This window comes from Nyctereutes procyonoides, unplaced genomic scaffold (genome assembly GCF_905146905.1).
Source record: "Nyctereutes procyonoides isolate TBG_1078 unplaced genomic scaffold, NYPRO_anot_genome, whole genome shotgun sequence".
NCBI classification, from domain to species: Eukaryota; Metazoa; Chordata; class Mammalia; order Carnivora; family Canidae; genus Nyctereutes; species Nyctereutes procyonoides.
Window position 1 is genome coordinate 10724165 of NW_026575126.1, and position 16775 is coordinate 10740939.

The 16775-nt window shown below is 40.6% G+C and overlaps 1 long non-coding RNA gene across 1 annotated transcript in view; it reads right to left on the reverse strand.

The window, feature by feature from the left end:
- Positions 1–264: 264 nt before the first annotated feature.
- The window catches only part of LOC129519083 (uncharacterized), a 154569-nt gene continuing 138058 nt past the window's right edge, over positions 265–16775 (reverse strand). Inside the window, exon 3 of the long non-coding RNA XR_008666345.1 lies at positions 265–323. This is a non-coding gene — a long non-coding RNA (uncharacterized LOC129519083). The remainder of the gene's footprint in view (positions 324–16775) is intronic.

The window sequence follows — 16775 nt, forward strand, 5'->3', positions numbered from 1 at the left end:
CCTGATATAATTCAGAGCCAAACTGAATGGTTAAAGAAAAAAAAAAAACAAAACAAAACATACATTCAAAGCAAAACCACATAGGTAAAAAAATGAAGCAGCAATAAGCAACCACTTACCAAGACTAACTTAAGATGAAGAATACAGCACTGGCGAATAGTGGTGTATGTATGTTAAAGAGTCAGATAAAAGCTGTGCAAACATTTCAACAAAACTAAGTTTCTACCAAGAAAGTTCAAAAATAGTTCATTGCCTTCTTTTTACCTGGTTTGGAGGAATCTAGCAGCATGGAAGCAAACAGCTCCAAAGGAAAGCCAGGAAACCTATTAAAAAAAAAAAAGAATAAGACTTAGAAGAAAAACTTTACAAAGTAAAAATAAAAGCTCATAAACATAATAGCTATCAGGTTTTTAAAAACATATTTGAAGAAAATATACTAACGCATATTTGACATATTACTCTCTTTAATGAAACAATATGTACCTCAAAAAAAACATGTACCTCAACGTTCACTTTATTTAAGAAGTATATAATTTTATTATATTTTACAGGGAAAAAAATCCCTTTGATCTTTATACTTGAAATTAGAGAATGAATGAGCACATAAAAACCCTCCACTTGATATAATGACTATAGGACCAAGTGCATATTTAATTGTATGATATCCCTTTTGTGGGATATCTAAATGGAACGAGCTTTATTCTAATAGGTAGGGAATATGGTTTCCAGAGTAAAAAGATATAGGAAACGTGTATGTCTCTAAGAGAAAAGCCAAAATATAGTATTTGTGGCAACCTCCTCAGAGCTGGACAGATCTGCTCACTTTAGCACTCTGGCAATTAAACAGAACCCCCTTCTGGCAGAAGCCTATTCCAATTTGGGGAATGTGTACAAGGAAAGAGGGCAGTTGCAGGAAACAATTTTTTTTTTTTTGGAAAAAAAAACAAAACACTTTAATTTTTAAGACAACTGCAAGCACCTCAAACAATGGATTATTATTACAACACTTGTTATCTTTCCACAATCTAGTTATTGCAAAGGCATATGGATAAACGTTAATGGACAAAGTCAAGAAAAACGAGGCACCTTAATGAATGTGAAAGTTTAAAAAAAAACTGACATTCAATCCACTGACTTCTAAAAGAGGCTAGAGAGACCTCCGTATGTTACATTCTAAAATGGTATTGCCTACTATGGTTTGTGTCCTGGATTCTACAAGTTTAAGGAAATGCATAAACAAAATTGTGTGCAACCTGCAAAGGGAAAACCTGACATATCTTGTCGTAACCTATACTTGACTAATTTTCAATGTTTTAGAGGAGAGTTTTAATGCCCCAGCTTAGAAACGCCTCACACCCCACCCCTCACGCAGATATGAGATGCCTAATGACAGAATATGTATTCGGTTTTGCCACAGGACCCGCTCTGTTGAGCAAATCTTCATAAATCCCTTGTGGGTGGATTATCAACTTATACAAGATAAGCACTGAAGAGTTTGATGATACTGAATGGTATGGTTTCCACTGTAAATTTGTTGATCATTCTATACAAAACTCAATTTATTTTTTTAACCTATTAACACAGAGTTATCGTGTGTTCACAAATTGCCAGACACTTAGGAACTAGTGATATCATGTTGTGGGGAGGAGCAGAAGGGTTGGGAAAGAGATGAGCTCTTCCTTTACAGAGCTGGTTTAAGCAGGAGAGTTGGAGACTGAGGAAACCATTGCACAGGCATTAAATCAATTACAACTGTATAAGTGCTAAGAAGGAGTGAAGGATTTCTGAGGTTATTTTTCCAGGCCCCCACTTAATCTGCAAAGGATTTCTTAGATTGGGATTGGGTGACGAAGCACAAAACAGTGTCAATTAGAGAAGGTAAGGGACCCCCACTTAATCTGGAAAGGATTTCTTAGATTGGGATTGGGTGACGAAGCACAAAACAGTGTCAATTAGAGAAGGTAAGGGAGGGAACTGTCCAGGCACAGGGAATATCACACACAAATCATCTGTCACAGAAACGAGTATCTGTACATCAACAATGAGTTTGCCTTCACTGTAACGTGCCATCTTCATTAGATAAAGCCCTGACTGGGAAGGGAGTGTTTCTTCTGCTTCTTCTGCCTCCACAGGTGGTTACAGGACTAACTCCCATCCAAGAAGTTTGATGAAAGTGGTGTGTGTCATTTCTATTCCCTGGTTGACCCCTGGGATGGAAGGAGCCCGGATACCTGAAATACCACATGAAGGAAAGTCACCTGCCAGCAAGAAACGCCCACATCGGGTTGTTAGATGAGTAAACAAAAAGCATCTACTCTCTTTTAGGCACCAAAATTTGGGAGTTTATTTTTACAGCTGGAGTATGCTTAATCCTACCCTAACCAAAACAGTATGGGTTGGAAAGTAAAGAAGTTAGAGTGACTGAAAGATGTAAAGTATGACTAGAGTACGGAAAGAAAAGAGAACGTGAATTGGCCCATATGCTTACATTTCAAATAACACTATGGCAAGATAAATAGCCTGAACAATATCTCACTATAATACAGCCAGAAATCCTGGAAAAAAGATATAGTAAACGTTATTTTAAATGTATAGTTAAGTCCAACCCCACCCCAAGTAAGAAAAACACCTAAGGAGAAATCAAAGAGAAAAGTGAAAGCCAGAATGGTCGGCTAAAAGCTAGTATCTCTACCAACATCAGAAATCAAATTTTACTAGAAAATATCTGTGACGAACTTCGGCCCATGTGATGGGAGTGTTGGGTGTGTGTGTGTGTGTGGATGGGTGGGTCGAATCAGACTTCTCTGTAACTCCCCTTTCCAGACCAGGAAAAAGTGACCTATCCTGGGAGAAACTCTAAAAGAAAATAAGCCAATAAGCAAACCTGGCTAAGACACTTATCTGGCTTGGCCTGTGCTGGGGTGGGAACAAGCCCGTAGGATTTACAAATACACACTTGCCCTCACATCACGGTTTTGGTCATCAGGTTTGTGCCATGCACCTTGCAAAAAAAAAAGAAAAAGAAAAGAAAAAGAAAAGAAAAGAAAGAAAGAAAAGAAAAGAAAGAAAAGAAAAGAAAGAAAGAAAAGAAAGAAAAGAAAAGAAAAGAAAAGAAAGAAAAGAAAAGAAAAGAAAAGAAAAGAAAAGAAAAAAGAAAAGAAAAGAAAAGAAAAAAGGGAGAAAACCAACCAACCACAGTTATATCAAAATAATCATGAGTTAAGGACATTTCCAAGGCATCTATATTCTAAAAAATTATCTTTCAAAATATGGCCCAAACGTGGCCCCACAGGATTCCCACAGAACAAGCCCACCAAACCTCAACTCACAGCCCAAAATTATGAAAGTCCAACAAACATGGCACCACCAGGGCCATTCTGCACGACCAAGACGGGAAATGCGAATCCCTGGGTTTCTGGGTTTCTGACAGTGGAAGGACTAGATGGAGGACAGGCCTCCCCGACCCCGGTCCCGGTCCCTCCCCTCAGGGCCCCCTCAGGCCTCCCCCCACCCGCGCTCCTGCCCCCCCCACCGGGGGCGGGGCGGGGGGGCGCGGGCGGTGCCAGAGGGGGGACCTGAGGGGGGACCGGAGTCCGGGGGGCCCGGGGGGCCCTCGGGGGCGGGGGCAAGAGAATAAGAACGGACTTCTAAGACGCTTAAACAAGTAAGAGATGGAAGCAAATACCTGCAGAATTAAAGACAATGTGAGATATCGCAAAGAGTCGAAGACTAATTCAATAGATAAACTGTGAACAAAAATCACGTAATGCTTCCTCGTGGGAGAACCCGCGGTGTGTGCGGCTGCGGCTGCGGCTGCGGCTGCGGCTGCGCTCGAGGTCCGGCCGCCTCGTGGGTGCACCTGCGGGGCCGGGACTGCGGGGGTTGGGGGGATGGTCTGAGGGGGGGACCTGAGGGGGCCCAGGAGTGCGAGGGGGGCCTGAGGGGGGAGACAGGAGCCCCGGGGGGCCCTGGGGGGGCCCAAGAGCGTGGGGGGAGGGAGACCTGAGGGGGGCCAGGAGCCACGGGGGGAGGTTTGAGGGGCCCTGGGGGTCCCAGGAGCACGGGGGGGGTGAGAGGCCTGAGGGGGCACCTGAGGAGGGGGCCAGGAGCCACGGGGGAGGTCTGAGGGGGGCCCTGGAAGGGCCAGGAGTGGGGGGGTAAAGACCTGAGGGGGCACCTGAGGGGCGCCCTGAGGGGGGGCCAGGAGCCACGGGGGAGGTCTGAGGGGGCACCTGAGGGGTCCAGGAGTGTGGGGGGGGAGGGGGGCTGAGGGGGGCCAGGAGCCCAGGGGGGAGGTCTGAGGGGGGCCCTGGAAGGGCCAGGAGTGGGGGGGAAAGACCTGAGGGGGCACCTGAGGGGCGCCCTGAGGGGGGGCCAGGAGCCACGGGGGAGGTCTGAGGGGGCACCTGAGGGGTCCAGGAGTGTGGGGGGGGAGGGGGCTGAGGGGGGCCAGGAGCCCAGGGGGGAGGTCTGAGGGGGGCCTTGGGGGGTCCAGGAGCGCGGCGGGGGGAGAGGCCTGAGGGGGCACCTGAGGGGCGCCCTGAGGGGGGGCCAGGAGCCACGGGGGAGGTCTGAGGGGGCACCTGAGGGGTCCAGGAGTGTGGGGGGGGAGGGGGGCTGAGGGGGGCCAGGAGCCCAGGGGGGAGGTCTGAGGGGGCCTTGGGAGTCCAGGAGCGCGGCGGGGGGAGAGGCCTGAGGGGCACCTGAGGGGCGCCCTGAGGGGGGGCCAGGAGCCACGGGGGAGGTCTGAGGGGGCACCTGAGGGGTCCAGGAGTGTGGGGGGGAGGGGGCTGAGGGGGCCAGGAGCCCAGGGGGGAGGTCTGAGGGGGGCCTTGGGGGGGTCCAGGAGCGCGGCGGGGGGAGAGGCCTGAGGGGGGCCTGAGGGGGGGTCAGAAGCTCGGGGGCCCTGAGGGGGGCCGTAGCCCAGGGGGGAAGCCTGAGGGGGGTCCTGAGGGGGGTCCTGAGGGGGGGCCAGAAGCCCACTGGGGCCCACTGGGGCCCCCAAGGGGCGCGGTGCTCCTCGCAGAGACCGTGGCGTTGCCTGAGGCACATGGCCCGGGGCTACACCCGGTGAAGGAGCGGCAGCGGCGCCTCGGGCCCCAGGGCGGGGAACCAGGAGATCCGCACCCCTCAGGCCGCCGGCGGCAGGAGGCTGCAGCCAGGTTCAGCCTTCAGAGCAGCGCGAGGGGAAGGCGGCGCAGGCGCAGCGGGTCCTCGCCGTGGGGCTCGGGGCTCAGGTCCCGCCCCGCCCCGCCCCGCCCCGCCCCGGCCCGCCGTGAGGACGCCCGCGCTGCTGCCCCACGTGGCCCGTCGCCTGCTGTGTGGGGCGTCGCGGCCGGGACTCTGAGGAGCTCCTGCGAGCGCCCAGGGGAGCGTGGAAGCTCTGCTGACCGGGCCCGGTTGTGCCGGGCAACCTTCGCGGCCCTGCGGCTTGCGGGGCAGAGCGCTGCCCTCAGGATTTCGTCCTCGACAGTGTTTCCTGGAAATCTGCGCGGAGGAACGCTTGGTTTGGGGGAAGATCCCCTGAGGTGGGTATTTCTCCACCCCCCCACCCCCCCCACCCACCCCCACCCCCCCGCAACCAAGGCTCGTCACTGATGAAGTGTGGCGTGTCAGAAACACACACACACACACACACACACACGACTGTGAAGACGATTCTCGGACGTGAAATGCTTCAAGGAATTGGGAAACCTGAAGTTCCAAAGGAAGCGCAGAGGCTGAGACACACGGAGGACAGAATAAAAATGTCTCGTTTTTCTAAAGTGATTCACAGAGGATGATGGGAAATACGATGGGGCGATACTGGCAAATACAGTGAATGAGGAATTCACAGGATTGATGAAGAATAAGAATACCTAGGCTCAGGAAATACACGTCCTTCCATGCAAAATAAACAGCGACAAACTCCACACCAAGACGTTTTATGAACATACGTGAACATGTCAGGTGCGGGAAGAGCGACTTCAAAGTAGCCGAAGAGAAATGAAAGATTACTTACAAAATGTGCACCATCCCAGTGAATGTGAACAGTCAGTAGAATAATACCCTCAGAGTTCTGAGAAAAAGGGTTGGTGGGAGGAGAAAACTGTCAATTTAGGATTAGATACCAAACTAAAGTATCACCAAGGGTTTTTAGAACACAGAGAGACCTTGGGGACAAAGAACTTGCCACCAATCTACCCTCACTGAGGGAGATCTTAGAAGGGTTAGTTCAGAAGAACAAATAGTGTCTCAACAGGAAGGTCTAAGATTTAAAAAAAAAAAAAAAAAGTAGGCAATGAAATTGAGAAATGTGTGAATAAGTCTGAATAAATCTTAACTACATGAAATAGTTCAAATAATAGGAATATGAGAATAAAAAAGGTAGACTGAAATCATATTCGATACCTGACAACAATTCTTCAAGAAAGAGAAAGAACAGATCGCAATTAAAGTATCCAAAGTCAGTGCCATTCAAGCTGCATTCCGTGATCAGTATCAGTCCACAAACTGTCTTGTACTTGATCTGTGACAAGAAGTACATTGAAATTGAGAGTAAGAGTTTAGGAAATTTAAAAGCATTTTGACAGAATAATTTTATGTCTGTTATATCTAGTAATCAAAAAAGTAGCCTTGTATTTAGTGTGCATTTTATCATTCCGCTTTTCTACTAACATGCCCATTTTATTTAACAGATCTATCAGTCCACAAAGAATTGGAAATTGAAAAAAAAAAATCTTTACCACTATCCGTTTGAAAAGTATTGTTCTCAAGTCCTATATGTTTGGGGAGGTTATCCTGAGAAATTATCTTGAGATAGATACAAGTAGATCAAATAAGATCTAAAAATCCTAGGGATAAAAAACTAAAAGATTAAAAATAATCAAGTAGCAGGAGAAATACAGAATTAAAAATAAAGCTGTAAATTGAAAACACAAGAAAAATTAAAAAAAAAAAGCATTGAAAAGGAAGGATAAAGGGCAAAGAAATAAGATACAAAATCCAAATGTACTGAATTTGATTCTTAAATGAAATGTAAATACAAATGAAAAAACCTTATTTGAATGACACATTTCACAATGGGCTTAAAAACAACAAAACCCGGGTATATGCTGATAGTAAGCAATCTAACATGAAAATCCAGAATGCTGGCAAGTTAAAGAATGGAAAGAGGAAAAAGAGCAAGCAAAGACCAACTAAGTGAATGCTGGTATGGCTTTCTTTAAGGCAAAATGGGTTTTTTTTTTCGGGGTAAGGATAGTCTATTGGAAGGACTGAAACTCACCAGAAAGACTTTTACCAAGAGAACATACACTAGAAAGGAATTATCAGCATTAAGTGTTTATAGTAAAGGAGCAAAGCAGATCACTAATAAGCCTAGCATCCAACTTAAGATATTAGAAACAATAAAATATGCCTAAATACTACATGAAAGAATAAAATGTAAAGATAACAGAAAATAATGGTAATGAACACAAAATAGAAAGGATCAATAAAGCCTATATTTAATGATTTGTAAGGACTAATAGGAAAAATATTTTAGGACTGATCAAGAAAAAATAGGTAAAATGAACAATTTAAAATGAACAATTTTAGTAGCTAAAAAGAGGTCATAATGCAGATAGAGTTAAGGATTTTTATTATATATTTTTTTATTTCTAAAGATTTATTTATTTGAGACAGAGAATGAGTGCGAGCAAAGGGAGGAGCAGAGGACGAGCAAGAGAGAATGCTCAAGCTGACTCCCTGCTCAGCAGGGAGCTGATGTGCAGTTGGATCCCAGGACGCTGAGATTATGACCTGAGCCTAAATCAAGAACTGGCCCCCTAACCAAAAAGGTGCCCCAAAGTTGAGGATTTTCAAATGATGAAATAATCCTATGGACAACTTCAGGTAAATAAATCATAAAATCAGAAGCAACAATCCACCTCTGTTCCCCCAACACACACAAATACCTGCAATTACTAAAAATTATCTCAAGGGGAAAAAGTAAAAAATTTGAATAGGCCTGTAAGCATTAACAAAATTAAATCAGTAGAACCAGTACTAATATAACTATACTCTACACACTGCAAAATCCATCAGGCCCAGAAAAATTTGTAAGAGATATCTATTGAACGCTAAACATTTATAATCTTTGCAAAAAAATTAATAATAATTAGGGGGTTAGAATACCTTTTAATGTCAATAATAAGAGATTCTAAAATTCTAGATAGTATAAGCAAAATTTAATACATCGCTATGTTTTGAAAAGGCTAATAATGAACAACTGTGTTTATCCCAGAAATGCTCAGGTAGTTTACCACTAGGAAATCAATAAATGTAATTCACCATAACATCAGATTAGAGTAGTAAACACATGTGATTTCAATAGGTACAGAAAAATCGTCCAGTAAAATTATTCATATTTATAATCAGACATCCTGCTATTTTAATAAGAAACATCAACCTCCTTAAATGGCATCTACCAAAATCTATGTCTACATCATACTTAGAACTGAAATGTCAGAAGCTTCTCTTCAATATTAGGAAAAATAAAGAAGACGTATTAGCAGTATAGTGATTATATATCTATCTAGTGTATATGTGTCTAGTATATTTTTGGATGTATATCTACATATGGTGTATATGTGTGATGAGTATATGAGTGTAGATAGATAGATAGATAGATAGATAGATATTTATAGATTTAGCAATAGATAGACCAGGATAGCATTACACACTGATTTTATAAATATAAATTAAAATGAAGAAAAAAATCACCATATAACGTTAATGGCCTGAAAATGGAAATGATGGAAAGGGATTTGGGAAATGCATTGTCTGCCATCTGGCTGGTAACAAACCCTCCATCCCGTTCCCGGAGGTAAAGGCAAGAGAGCCCCAGGTACGGGTACCAGTACAGCTGCCAAAACATGCACAAGATATACCTCTCCTTAAAATTTGCCCTTACCTCTCCTAGTGAGCACTAAGCCAATAACTTAAGGTTAAGGTAACAACATGATCAAACAGACAGTTCATAGACTATAAGGGTGGGAAATGACCATGCTGAAATGGAACTGCAGGACCTAATCAACAGGTGGGAGAGCATACATGAAACTGAATTCTATGGGTGCAAAATTAAGAGAACATAAATAAATATGTGCAATACTTTTAAAAATCACATTTACAAGAAAATAAAACAAATCACAGTTTTCATATTTTGAGCCTCATAAGGGGTACACCACTGCATTGAGGCAATAATTACATTTTCATCAACATACCATAACCACATGATTACACGGTGAACTTCAGGAAAGAATATCCTTTAAAAATCCAAAATCATTCATTCTAAGTATGCAACATGTCTGATGAATTGATATGATTTTAAAATAAGTCTTAGGACATAGAAAGCAGATAAATGGAACATGACTCGAAAATTCCATGGATGTTATTTCTCACAACAAAATTAAAAGGAAGGAATGAAAAAGAAAAGAAAGAAAAACTTAAAAAGTGGAGAAACCAAGGTTACATTTTCTGTGAAATACCTACAGTTCACAAAATATCTGTTATCAAATAAGGGCCGATGTGTATGCTTTGGCAATTGGGTGACATGTTACCTTATGGCTGGAAAGGACACTAGATAAAACAGGTGCCTGAAAGGAAAGCCACTCAACACTGCACAAGCTAATATAGAGCATATACGTGAGCAAGTAGAAACTTGCCTCAGATAACTGGTGGGTCCAATCCACCACTTGGATAAACAAAATTAAGAACCAAAGCTCTGCTGCTACCTTAGAACAGCTTTGATAACTTTTTTGTCTAGCAATAATATTTAAAACAGATATACTGAGTTTTGCATTACAACCTTAAAAAGACACTAATATAGCTTTTTTGTTGCTGTTTTCAAACAACCAGACTACACAGTGAACGCCATAGCAGGAACTAGAAGTATAAATTGTACTTCTAGGTAACTATAATTTTGCCCTGATATCCAGTATTATTGGGTATAAATAATTAAACAGTGAATACATACATCAATGAATATGTTAACGTTAGCCTAGTTAATAGCAAATCTCTTAAAGAAATTATTATAAAGCAGAACAAGTACCCATTAAAGTGGTTTCTAATGTATCACAGTCAATAAAAAATAAAACAAAAGAGAAATAAAAATGTATCATATTCAAATCAGCCGTTGGCCTCCATAAGAAAATAAATATTTCAGAAAGCTGTACATTGAAAATAATCCATAATGTCCAATCATAAAAACAGATGTTGCCTTTTAAAGACAGATCCAGAATAGTTACATTTTGCTTAATTGATGGCTGTTTTTATTTTTATTTATATATATATTTTTTAGATTTATTTATTTATTCATGAGAGACACAGAGAGAGAGAGACAGAGACAGAGTGAGAGACAGAGACACAAGCAAAGGGAGAAGCAGGCTTCCTACAGAGAGCCCGATGCGGGACTCGATCCCAGATCCCGGGATCATGCTCTGAGGCAAAGGCAGATGCTCAACTGCTGAGCCATCCAAGTGTCCTTTTTTTTTTTGACTCTTTTTCTACCCTAACTTTCATGGCAGTATGCAAACATAATATCAAGAGAAGCAAACAAAACAAAACAAAACAAAAATGCTCCGTATAAAGGAAAATTAAAGCTATCTCAAACTTTTTATTTAGAGATGAAGAATGCTCAGTTCACCACAGTAATTTTTTTAAACATGAATAGTGGCTACATTTCTAGTTTTTTTTGCCCTTCAAAAACTGGAATCTGGAACACTGAAAGATCTCAAATTCTAATAAGCATGGGAACAGAGTTAGAGTTAGGAATTGTATGCATTTGACAGTTACTGTTCTATTTATATCTTGGTTGAATACTAGAAAAATCAATGATATTGCAGTAGAACCATAGCCAGAGAGATGGTGGAAAGATGGGAATAGTCATCTCAAGGTTCTATTTGATTTTTGTCTGAGAGAAAATTCTATGTAGCAGGCAGGCATTCTTGACTAAAACAAGACTCCAATTGACTGCCGTGAGTAATGTTGAAAAGATTCAAAGAAAGAAATTTAGTGAAAACTAGGAGAAATGTGTGAAATACATGTTTGGTGTTAGGTTGTTACTGCAAATGGATTTTTATAGTGAGAGCTCTGTATTACTCTGACAACTCAGTATTATAAGAAGAAAACAGACTTTGAAGTGAGAAGACCTGTGATCTATATCCTTCTGGATAATTTACCCTAGAAGTGGCTTAGCCATATATATTAACTCTGCCTCAGTATATCCCCTCATAAAGTATACCCTACGACTTAAAATCTCATTAGTTTCTAGAAAGATATTGCAAAATTGCAAAATAAGTTGAAATATTATTTCCTATATACATGTTATTGAGATTCTACCTGAAATAAATTTCATATCATAAAAATAATAATAACATATTTTGTTTGCTTTTGTAGCCTTCCTTTCACCCTTTCACACCACTGGTGAGGAGTGCTTTCTGCCCTAGGGCTCTGGAGATGGCCAAACACATGACACGTGACATCGGACAAATGTCACTGATAGCAGTTGATTAGACACCTACCCTCACAAGAGGAGGACATTGAAAGTGGTGAAGGGCAACAGAGAAGTTGTATTTGGAAACAGAGTGAACCACCAGGGGCTGTCGGAGACCAACTCTGGAGTATCAAGAAGGTCAGGTGACACCCTGGTTGGTTCCTGTGGGAAGGTGTGATTGGCCTGTCTGAATAACTCAGTGGTCGGTAGGAAACTGAAACGTGCTACTCAAGGGTAAGCAGGACTGGTGTCTGGTCCCCCCTTATGAGGGTTGTTTGGCTACAGGACCCTTTCTGTGGGAGGACTGTGGAGGAAACTTGCAGTCATGCCATCATAGGCCCTCCCAACTTTACTACACGTCAAGGCAGCACTTGACATTGAGCCTTAATTTTAGTCTCTTCACCACACTGGTCACCAAAATAAATTCACAAAACCAAATGCAATATAGCTTTCTAAAAGCAACTTGGCATCTGTGAAGTTAAACAATGTGAAAGCTACATCCTAAGTGGTCTTTTTTAAGAGAAATTTTTCTCCTTTGGATGAAATTGAGGATGCTTCTTTCCACGGTGTATTAATTTTCTAAATACTTCTGAAATGCATTCAAAATTTGGGTCAGCTGTCTTGAAGACTTTTATTAATGTTTTAATTTGCAAGAATTTCCTCAAAAAAGTCTTTTAATATAGAATCTTGACAATTTAAATGGGAAATGTTTTCCCTTCAATGATCCTTACTCCCTTTTTCATAGATATTTAATACCCGTTATGAATAACATTCTTACTCATTGATGGATTTATCTTTACTCTTTTTTTTTTTCAAAAAAATTTAAAACTCCTTTTTTAGGAGATGGGCATTGTTAATTCTCTACTTGCTGTTATGCTGTTCAGTTATACTCCTGAATCGATTATACCATACTTTTATCTCACTAGAAATGTTTTTCATGGATATTTTAGATGTTGTTCAAAACAATGCTTGGCAGAACCAGAGTCATTGCTTCTCATCATAAAGGGATGAAATCTAAAGTTTTCAGCCTTATGGATCACCCATCATGTTTTCTTATTGGTGCACTGGCTTAAAACCAATCAATTTGGCACAGCATTATTGGTTAGAGACTTCACTTGTCCACATTGTCCATATACGTAGAGAGTTGGTCTATTATGTTGAGATTTACAATAAGAAAGGATTTAAAATGTGAATTCACAAAGTACATCCCTTGTAGTTGAAGTTCACTTGTAATATGTTTGTTATTATCTAATGTTTATGAGTTTTTTCTACACTATAAAGCACTTTACAAATAGTGTTCATAATACATTCTTGATTTTACTGCTTTCTTCCTCAATACCATTTTTTTTCTTTCTTAACAGTTCCACTTTATTACTTTTCTGTATTGATTCCTTATGCATCTCAAGATGAACTCAACCTGCCATTTTATCCATCTCTAAATCATCTCTGAACCTAATGAATTACTCATTAGAACTTCCTGGACATATTTGAGAGTCTCTCTTAGCCCCTTAATTTCCAAGCATATTTGTGTATTTGGTTGTTGTTGTTGTTAACATTAGGAGAACACAATATTTAGAAGAGAATAGCACTTGTTTGCAATATTTGCTAATATTTTCCTTCTAAAATTATAGCAAAATACATTCACACAAAAGAAAGCTGTCAAATGTACTAAAATTGATGAAAACAGAACATCATTTTGTCCTTTCATGTTTTACAAGCAAACTATTCATATGCCTGTATGATTATACTCCAGAATCAGAGCACCCAGTGTTTTATTCTTCCCTGTTTTTATAGTTGTCTAAAATGCTAGATTAAACCAAATATTTAAATTAATAGTCTTAATTATTCACGTACACTCAAAGACATCATTTGAGAGAGAGAACTTTGTCAAATTTTACTTTTTAGCCTCCTATTCCAATATTTTCTGTCATTTCTATAATGAATGGGAGGCAAATCATACTTACAGTGCTAATTCTCACAAATCTACATATAATAGAGGGTATCTAATCAATACATTATTGAGAATAAAATAAATCAAATCAATGAAAAAAGAGTACCAAAATATTAAAATCTTAGATTCTTACAAAAAGGATGATAGAAAGGAAAGGATGATACAAAATATGAAGGCCTTACTACCATCTGAGCAGAGAAAGATTCAAGTTTTTGTTGAACCTGCAGTGTTAATATTTGAAGAACCAATGTTAAGAAAAAAAATATAAAATTAGAATTGCAAAATTAACTCAGGTCCTTTGCATAGACTGGCAAAGTTAAGGTGAGTGAAGCATAAGCTTCATTACCTTCACCATGAATCTACCTCTATGTGTAAATATATCACTTATAAAATTCCACATTCATGACTAGATACATTTAATTAAAAGTTAGGCCTTATGTTGCAATATATGCTAACATTTTCCTTCCAAAATTATAGCAGAATATACTCACACAAAAGAAAGGTATTAAATGCACTAAAATTGATGAAAACAGACACATCATTTTGTCCTTTCATACTTTACAAGCCAACTATTCATATGCATGTATGATTATACTCAAGCATCAGAGCAAATATGCCTTCTTTAGAATGTTTATCCCTCATCCTGTGGAAGTAATCAGAACATTTTCTCCTTCCTCATGATAGTCCTTTAAATATTTGAGATAAATTACATCTCTAATAAAAGTTTGTTTCCTTGTTTTTTTTTACTCAAATAACTTCTGATTCCTTCAATTATTATTTCTGTTACATACATTCAGATTCTCTCTCAATTCTTCTTTTTTTTAAAGATTTTTTTTTAATTTATTTATTCGTGAGAGACACACACACACACACACACACACAGAGGCAGAGACACAGGCAGAGGGAGAAGCAGGCCCCATGCAGGGAGCCCGACATGGGACTCAAATCTGGGTCTCCAGGACCACGCCCTGGGCCGAAGGTGGTGCTAAACCACTAAGCCACCCGGGATGCCCAGTTCTTCTTTTTTTAATTTAAATTCAATTTGCCAACATATAGTATAACACCCAGTGCTCATCCCATCAAGTGCCCTCCTCAGTGCCAGTCACCCAGGTACCCAATATCCCCACCCACCTCCCCTTCTGCAGCCCTTTGTTTCCCAGAGTTAGGAGTCTCTCATGGTTTGTCTCTCTCTCTAATTTTTCTAACTCAGTTCCCCTCCTTTCCCTTATAATTCCTTTCACTATTTCTTATATTACACATATAAGTGAAACCATATGATGATTGTCCTCCTCCGACTGATGTATTTCACTAGGCATCATACCCTCCAGTTCCAACCACATCAAAGCAAATGGTGGGTATTTGCTTCTTCTTATGGCTGAGTAATATTCCATTGTATATATAGACCACATCTTTATCCATTCATCTGTCAAAGGACATCATGGCTCCTTCCATGGTTTGGCTATTGTGGAGGTTGCTGCTATGAACATTGGGGTGCAGGTGTCCTGGCATTTCACTACCTCAGTATCTTTGGGGTAAATACCCAGTGGTGCAATTGTTGTGTTGAAGGTTAGCTCTATTTTTAACTTCTTGAGGAACCTCCACACTGTTTTCCAGAGTGGCTGTACCAGTTCACATTCCCACCAACAGTGCAAGAGGGTTCCCCTTTCTCCACATCCTCTCCAACATTTGTTGTTTCCTGTCTTATTAATTTTCGCCATTTTCACTGGCTTCAGGTGGTATCTCATTGTGGTTTTGCTTTGTACTTCCCTGATGGCAAGTGATGCGGAACATTCTTTCCTGTGCTTTTTGGCCATGTGTATGTTTTCTTTGGAGAAATTTCTGTTCATGTCTTCTGCTTATTTCATGATTGGATTGTTGGTTTCTTGGGTGTTGATAAGTTCTTTATAGATCTTGGATACTATCTCTTTATCTGATATGTCATTTGTGAATATCTTCTCCCATTCTGTAGGTTGTCTTTTAGTTTTGTTGACTGTTTCTTTTGCTGTACAGAAGCTTTTTATCTTGATTAAGTCCTAATAGTTCATTTTTGCTTTTGTTTTCCTTGCTTTCGTAGATGTATCTTGCAAGAAGTTGCTGTGGCCAAGTTCAAAAGGTTCTTGCCTGTTCCCCTCTCTTTCTCAATTCTTCTAACTTGACATTATTCTTCTCAATGTATGGGATACAAACCACATACAACTCAACAAGTGTTAATGTAGTCACAGTTCTACTTTCCATCCCTGTGTTATAGGGATTCAGACCATGTGACTTCCACCCTCAATGCCACTGTAATAGATAATAATATTATCTTGAGGTAATTCTAGAGAAAACTCACATCTGAGAACTTGTCCTACTGTTAGGTAATTTTATATTGCTTTAGTGTTAAGTTTTTAAATTGTTCAATCTATTAATTGATCCTTGGAGAAAGCCCCATTTGTAGATCCAATCCTCTGGCTGAATATTGCTACATTTCTGAAATATTCTTCAATGCTTCTGTTTAGTCATTTAAAGATTCCCTTGAATGCAAATGACTTGTCAGCCAATTTCTCTCCTCAGAGTAAATTTAAAGGGATGTTTTCTCATTTTCCAATGAGCACAGTTTATTAAAGTGGAATTGTATTGAATTTGCAAATGTACTTTAAAAGTAAATATTATTTTTTTGTGGTATTCACTTTAGCCTGGGGCATATTTGAGCTATTATAGATGTTGTGCCATGATCTTTCAATCATTGGTGGGAGTGAACAATGTAATTTAAAATCGTGACTACGTCTGTTTACTAAATGGAATGATAGAACAGGACATTCAAGATACAAATGAAGGTTTATTTTAAAACATATTAATTCAGAAATCTCCCTGAAAACCAACAGAACAAATTCCATAACTTATTGGAGAGAAAAGGCTACATCAGAGAAGGTAGGAAGTATGGAGACATGATTTAGGGGAGAAACAGATCACAGGTGTTGTGGAGGGGGAGGAAGCCATGGTTGTAGAGATGGTGGGGGAAGCACACAGAAGAACACAAAAAGAACATTTCCCAAAAGCCATTGGTTAGAAAATGACAGGGGCTGAATTTCATGAGTTCTTGCAACCAGTGGAGCTTAAAGCCTGGAGTTTAAAGGTCAGCAGGTTGGCTGGGATAGAGCCTGAAGGACATTGTGCTGATCCTGGAGAGGAGGCAGTCAAGTAGCTTGGGGGCAGACAGTGTGGTAATAGCAATCTGAAGAACATCTGGGGCACATAGTGGGAGATTATTTGTTCTTCTTGCAGCTCATCCTTGCGAGACTGCATTCATAAAGATGCCTCTCTAGGAAT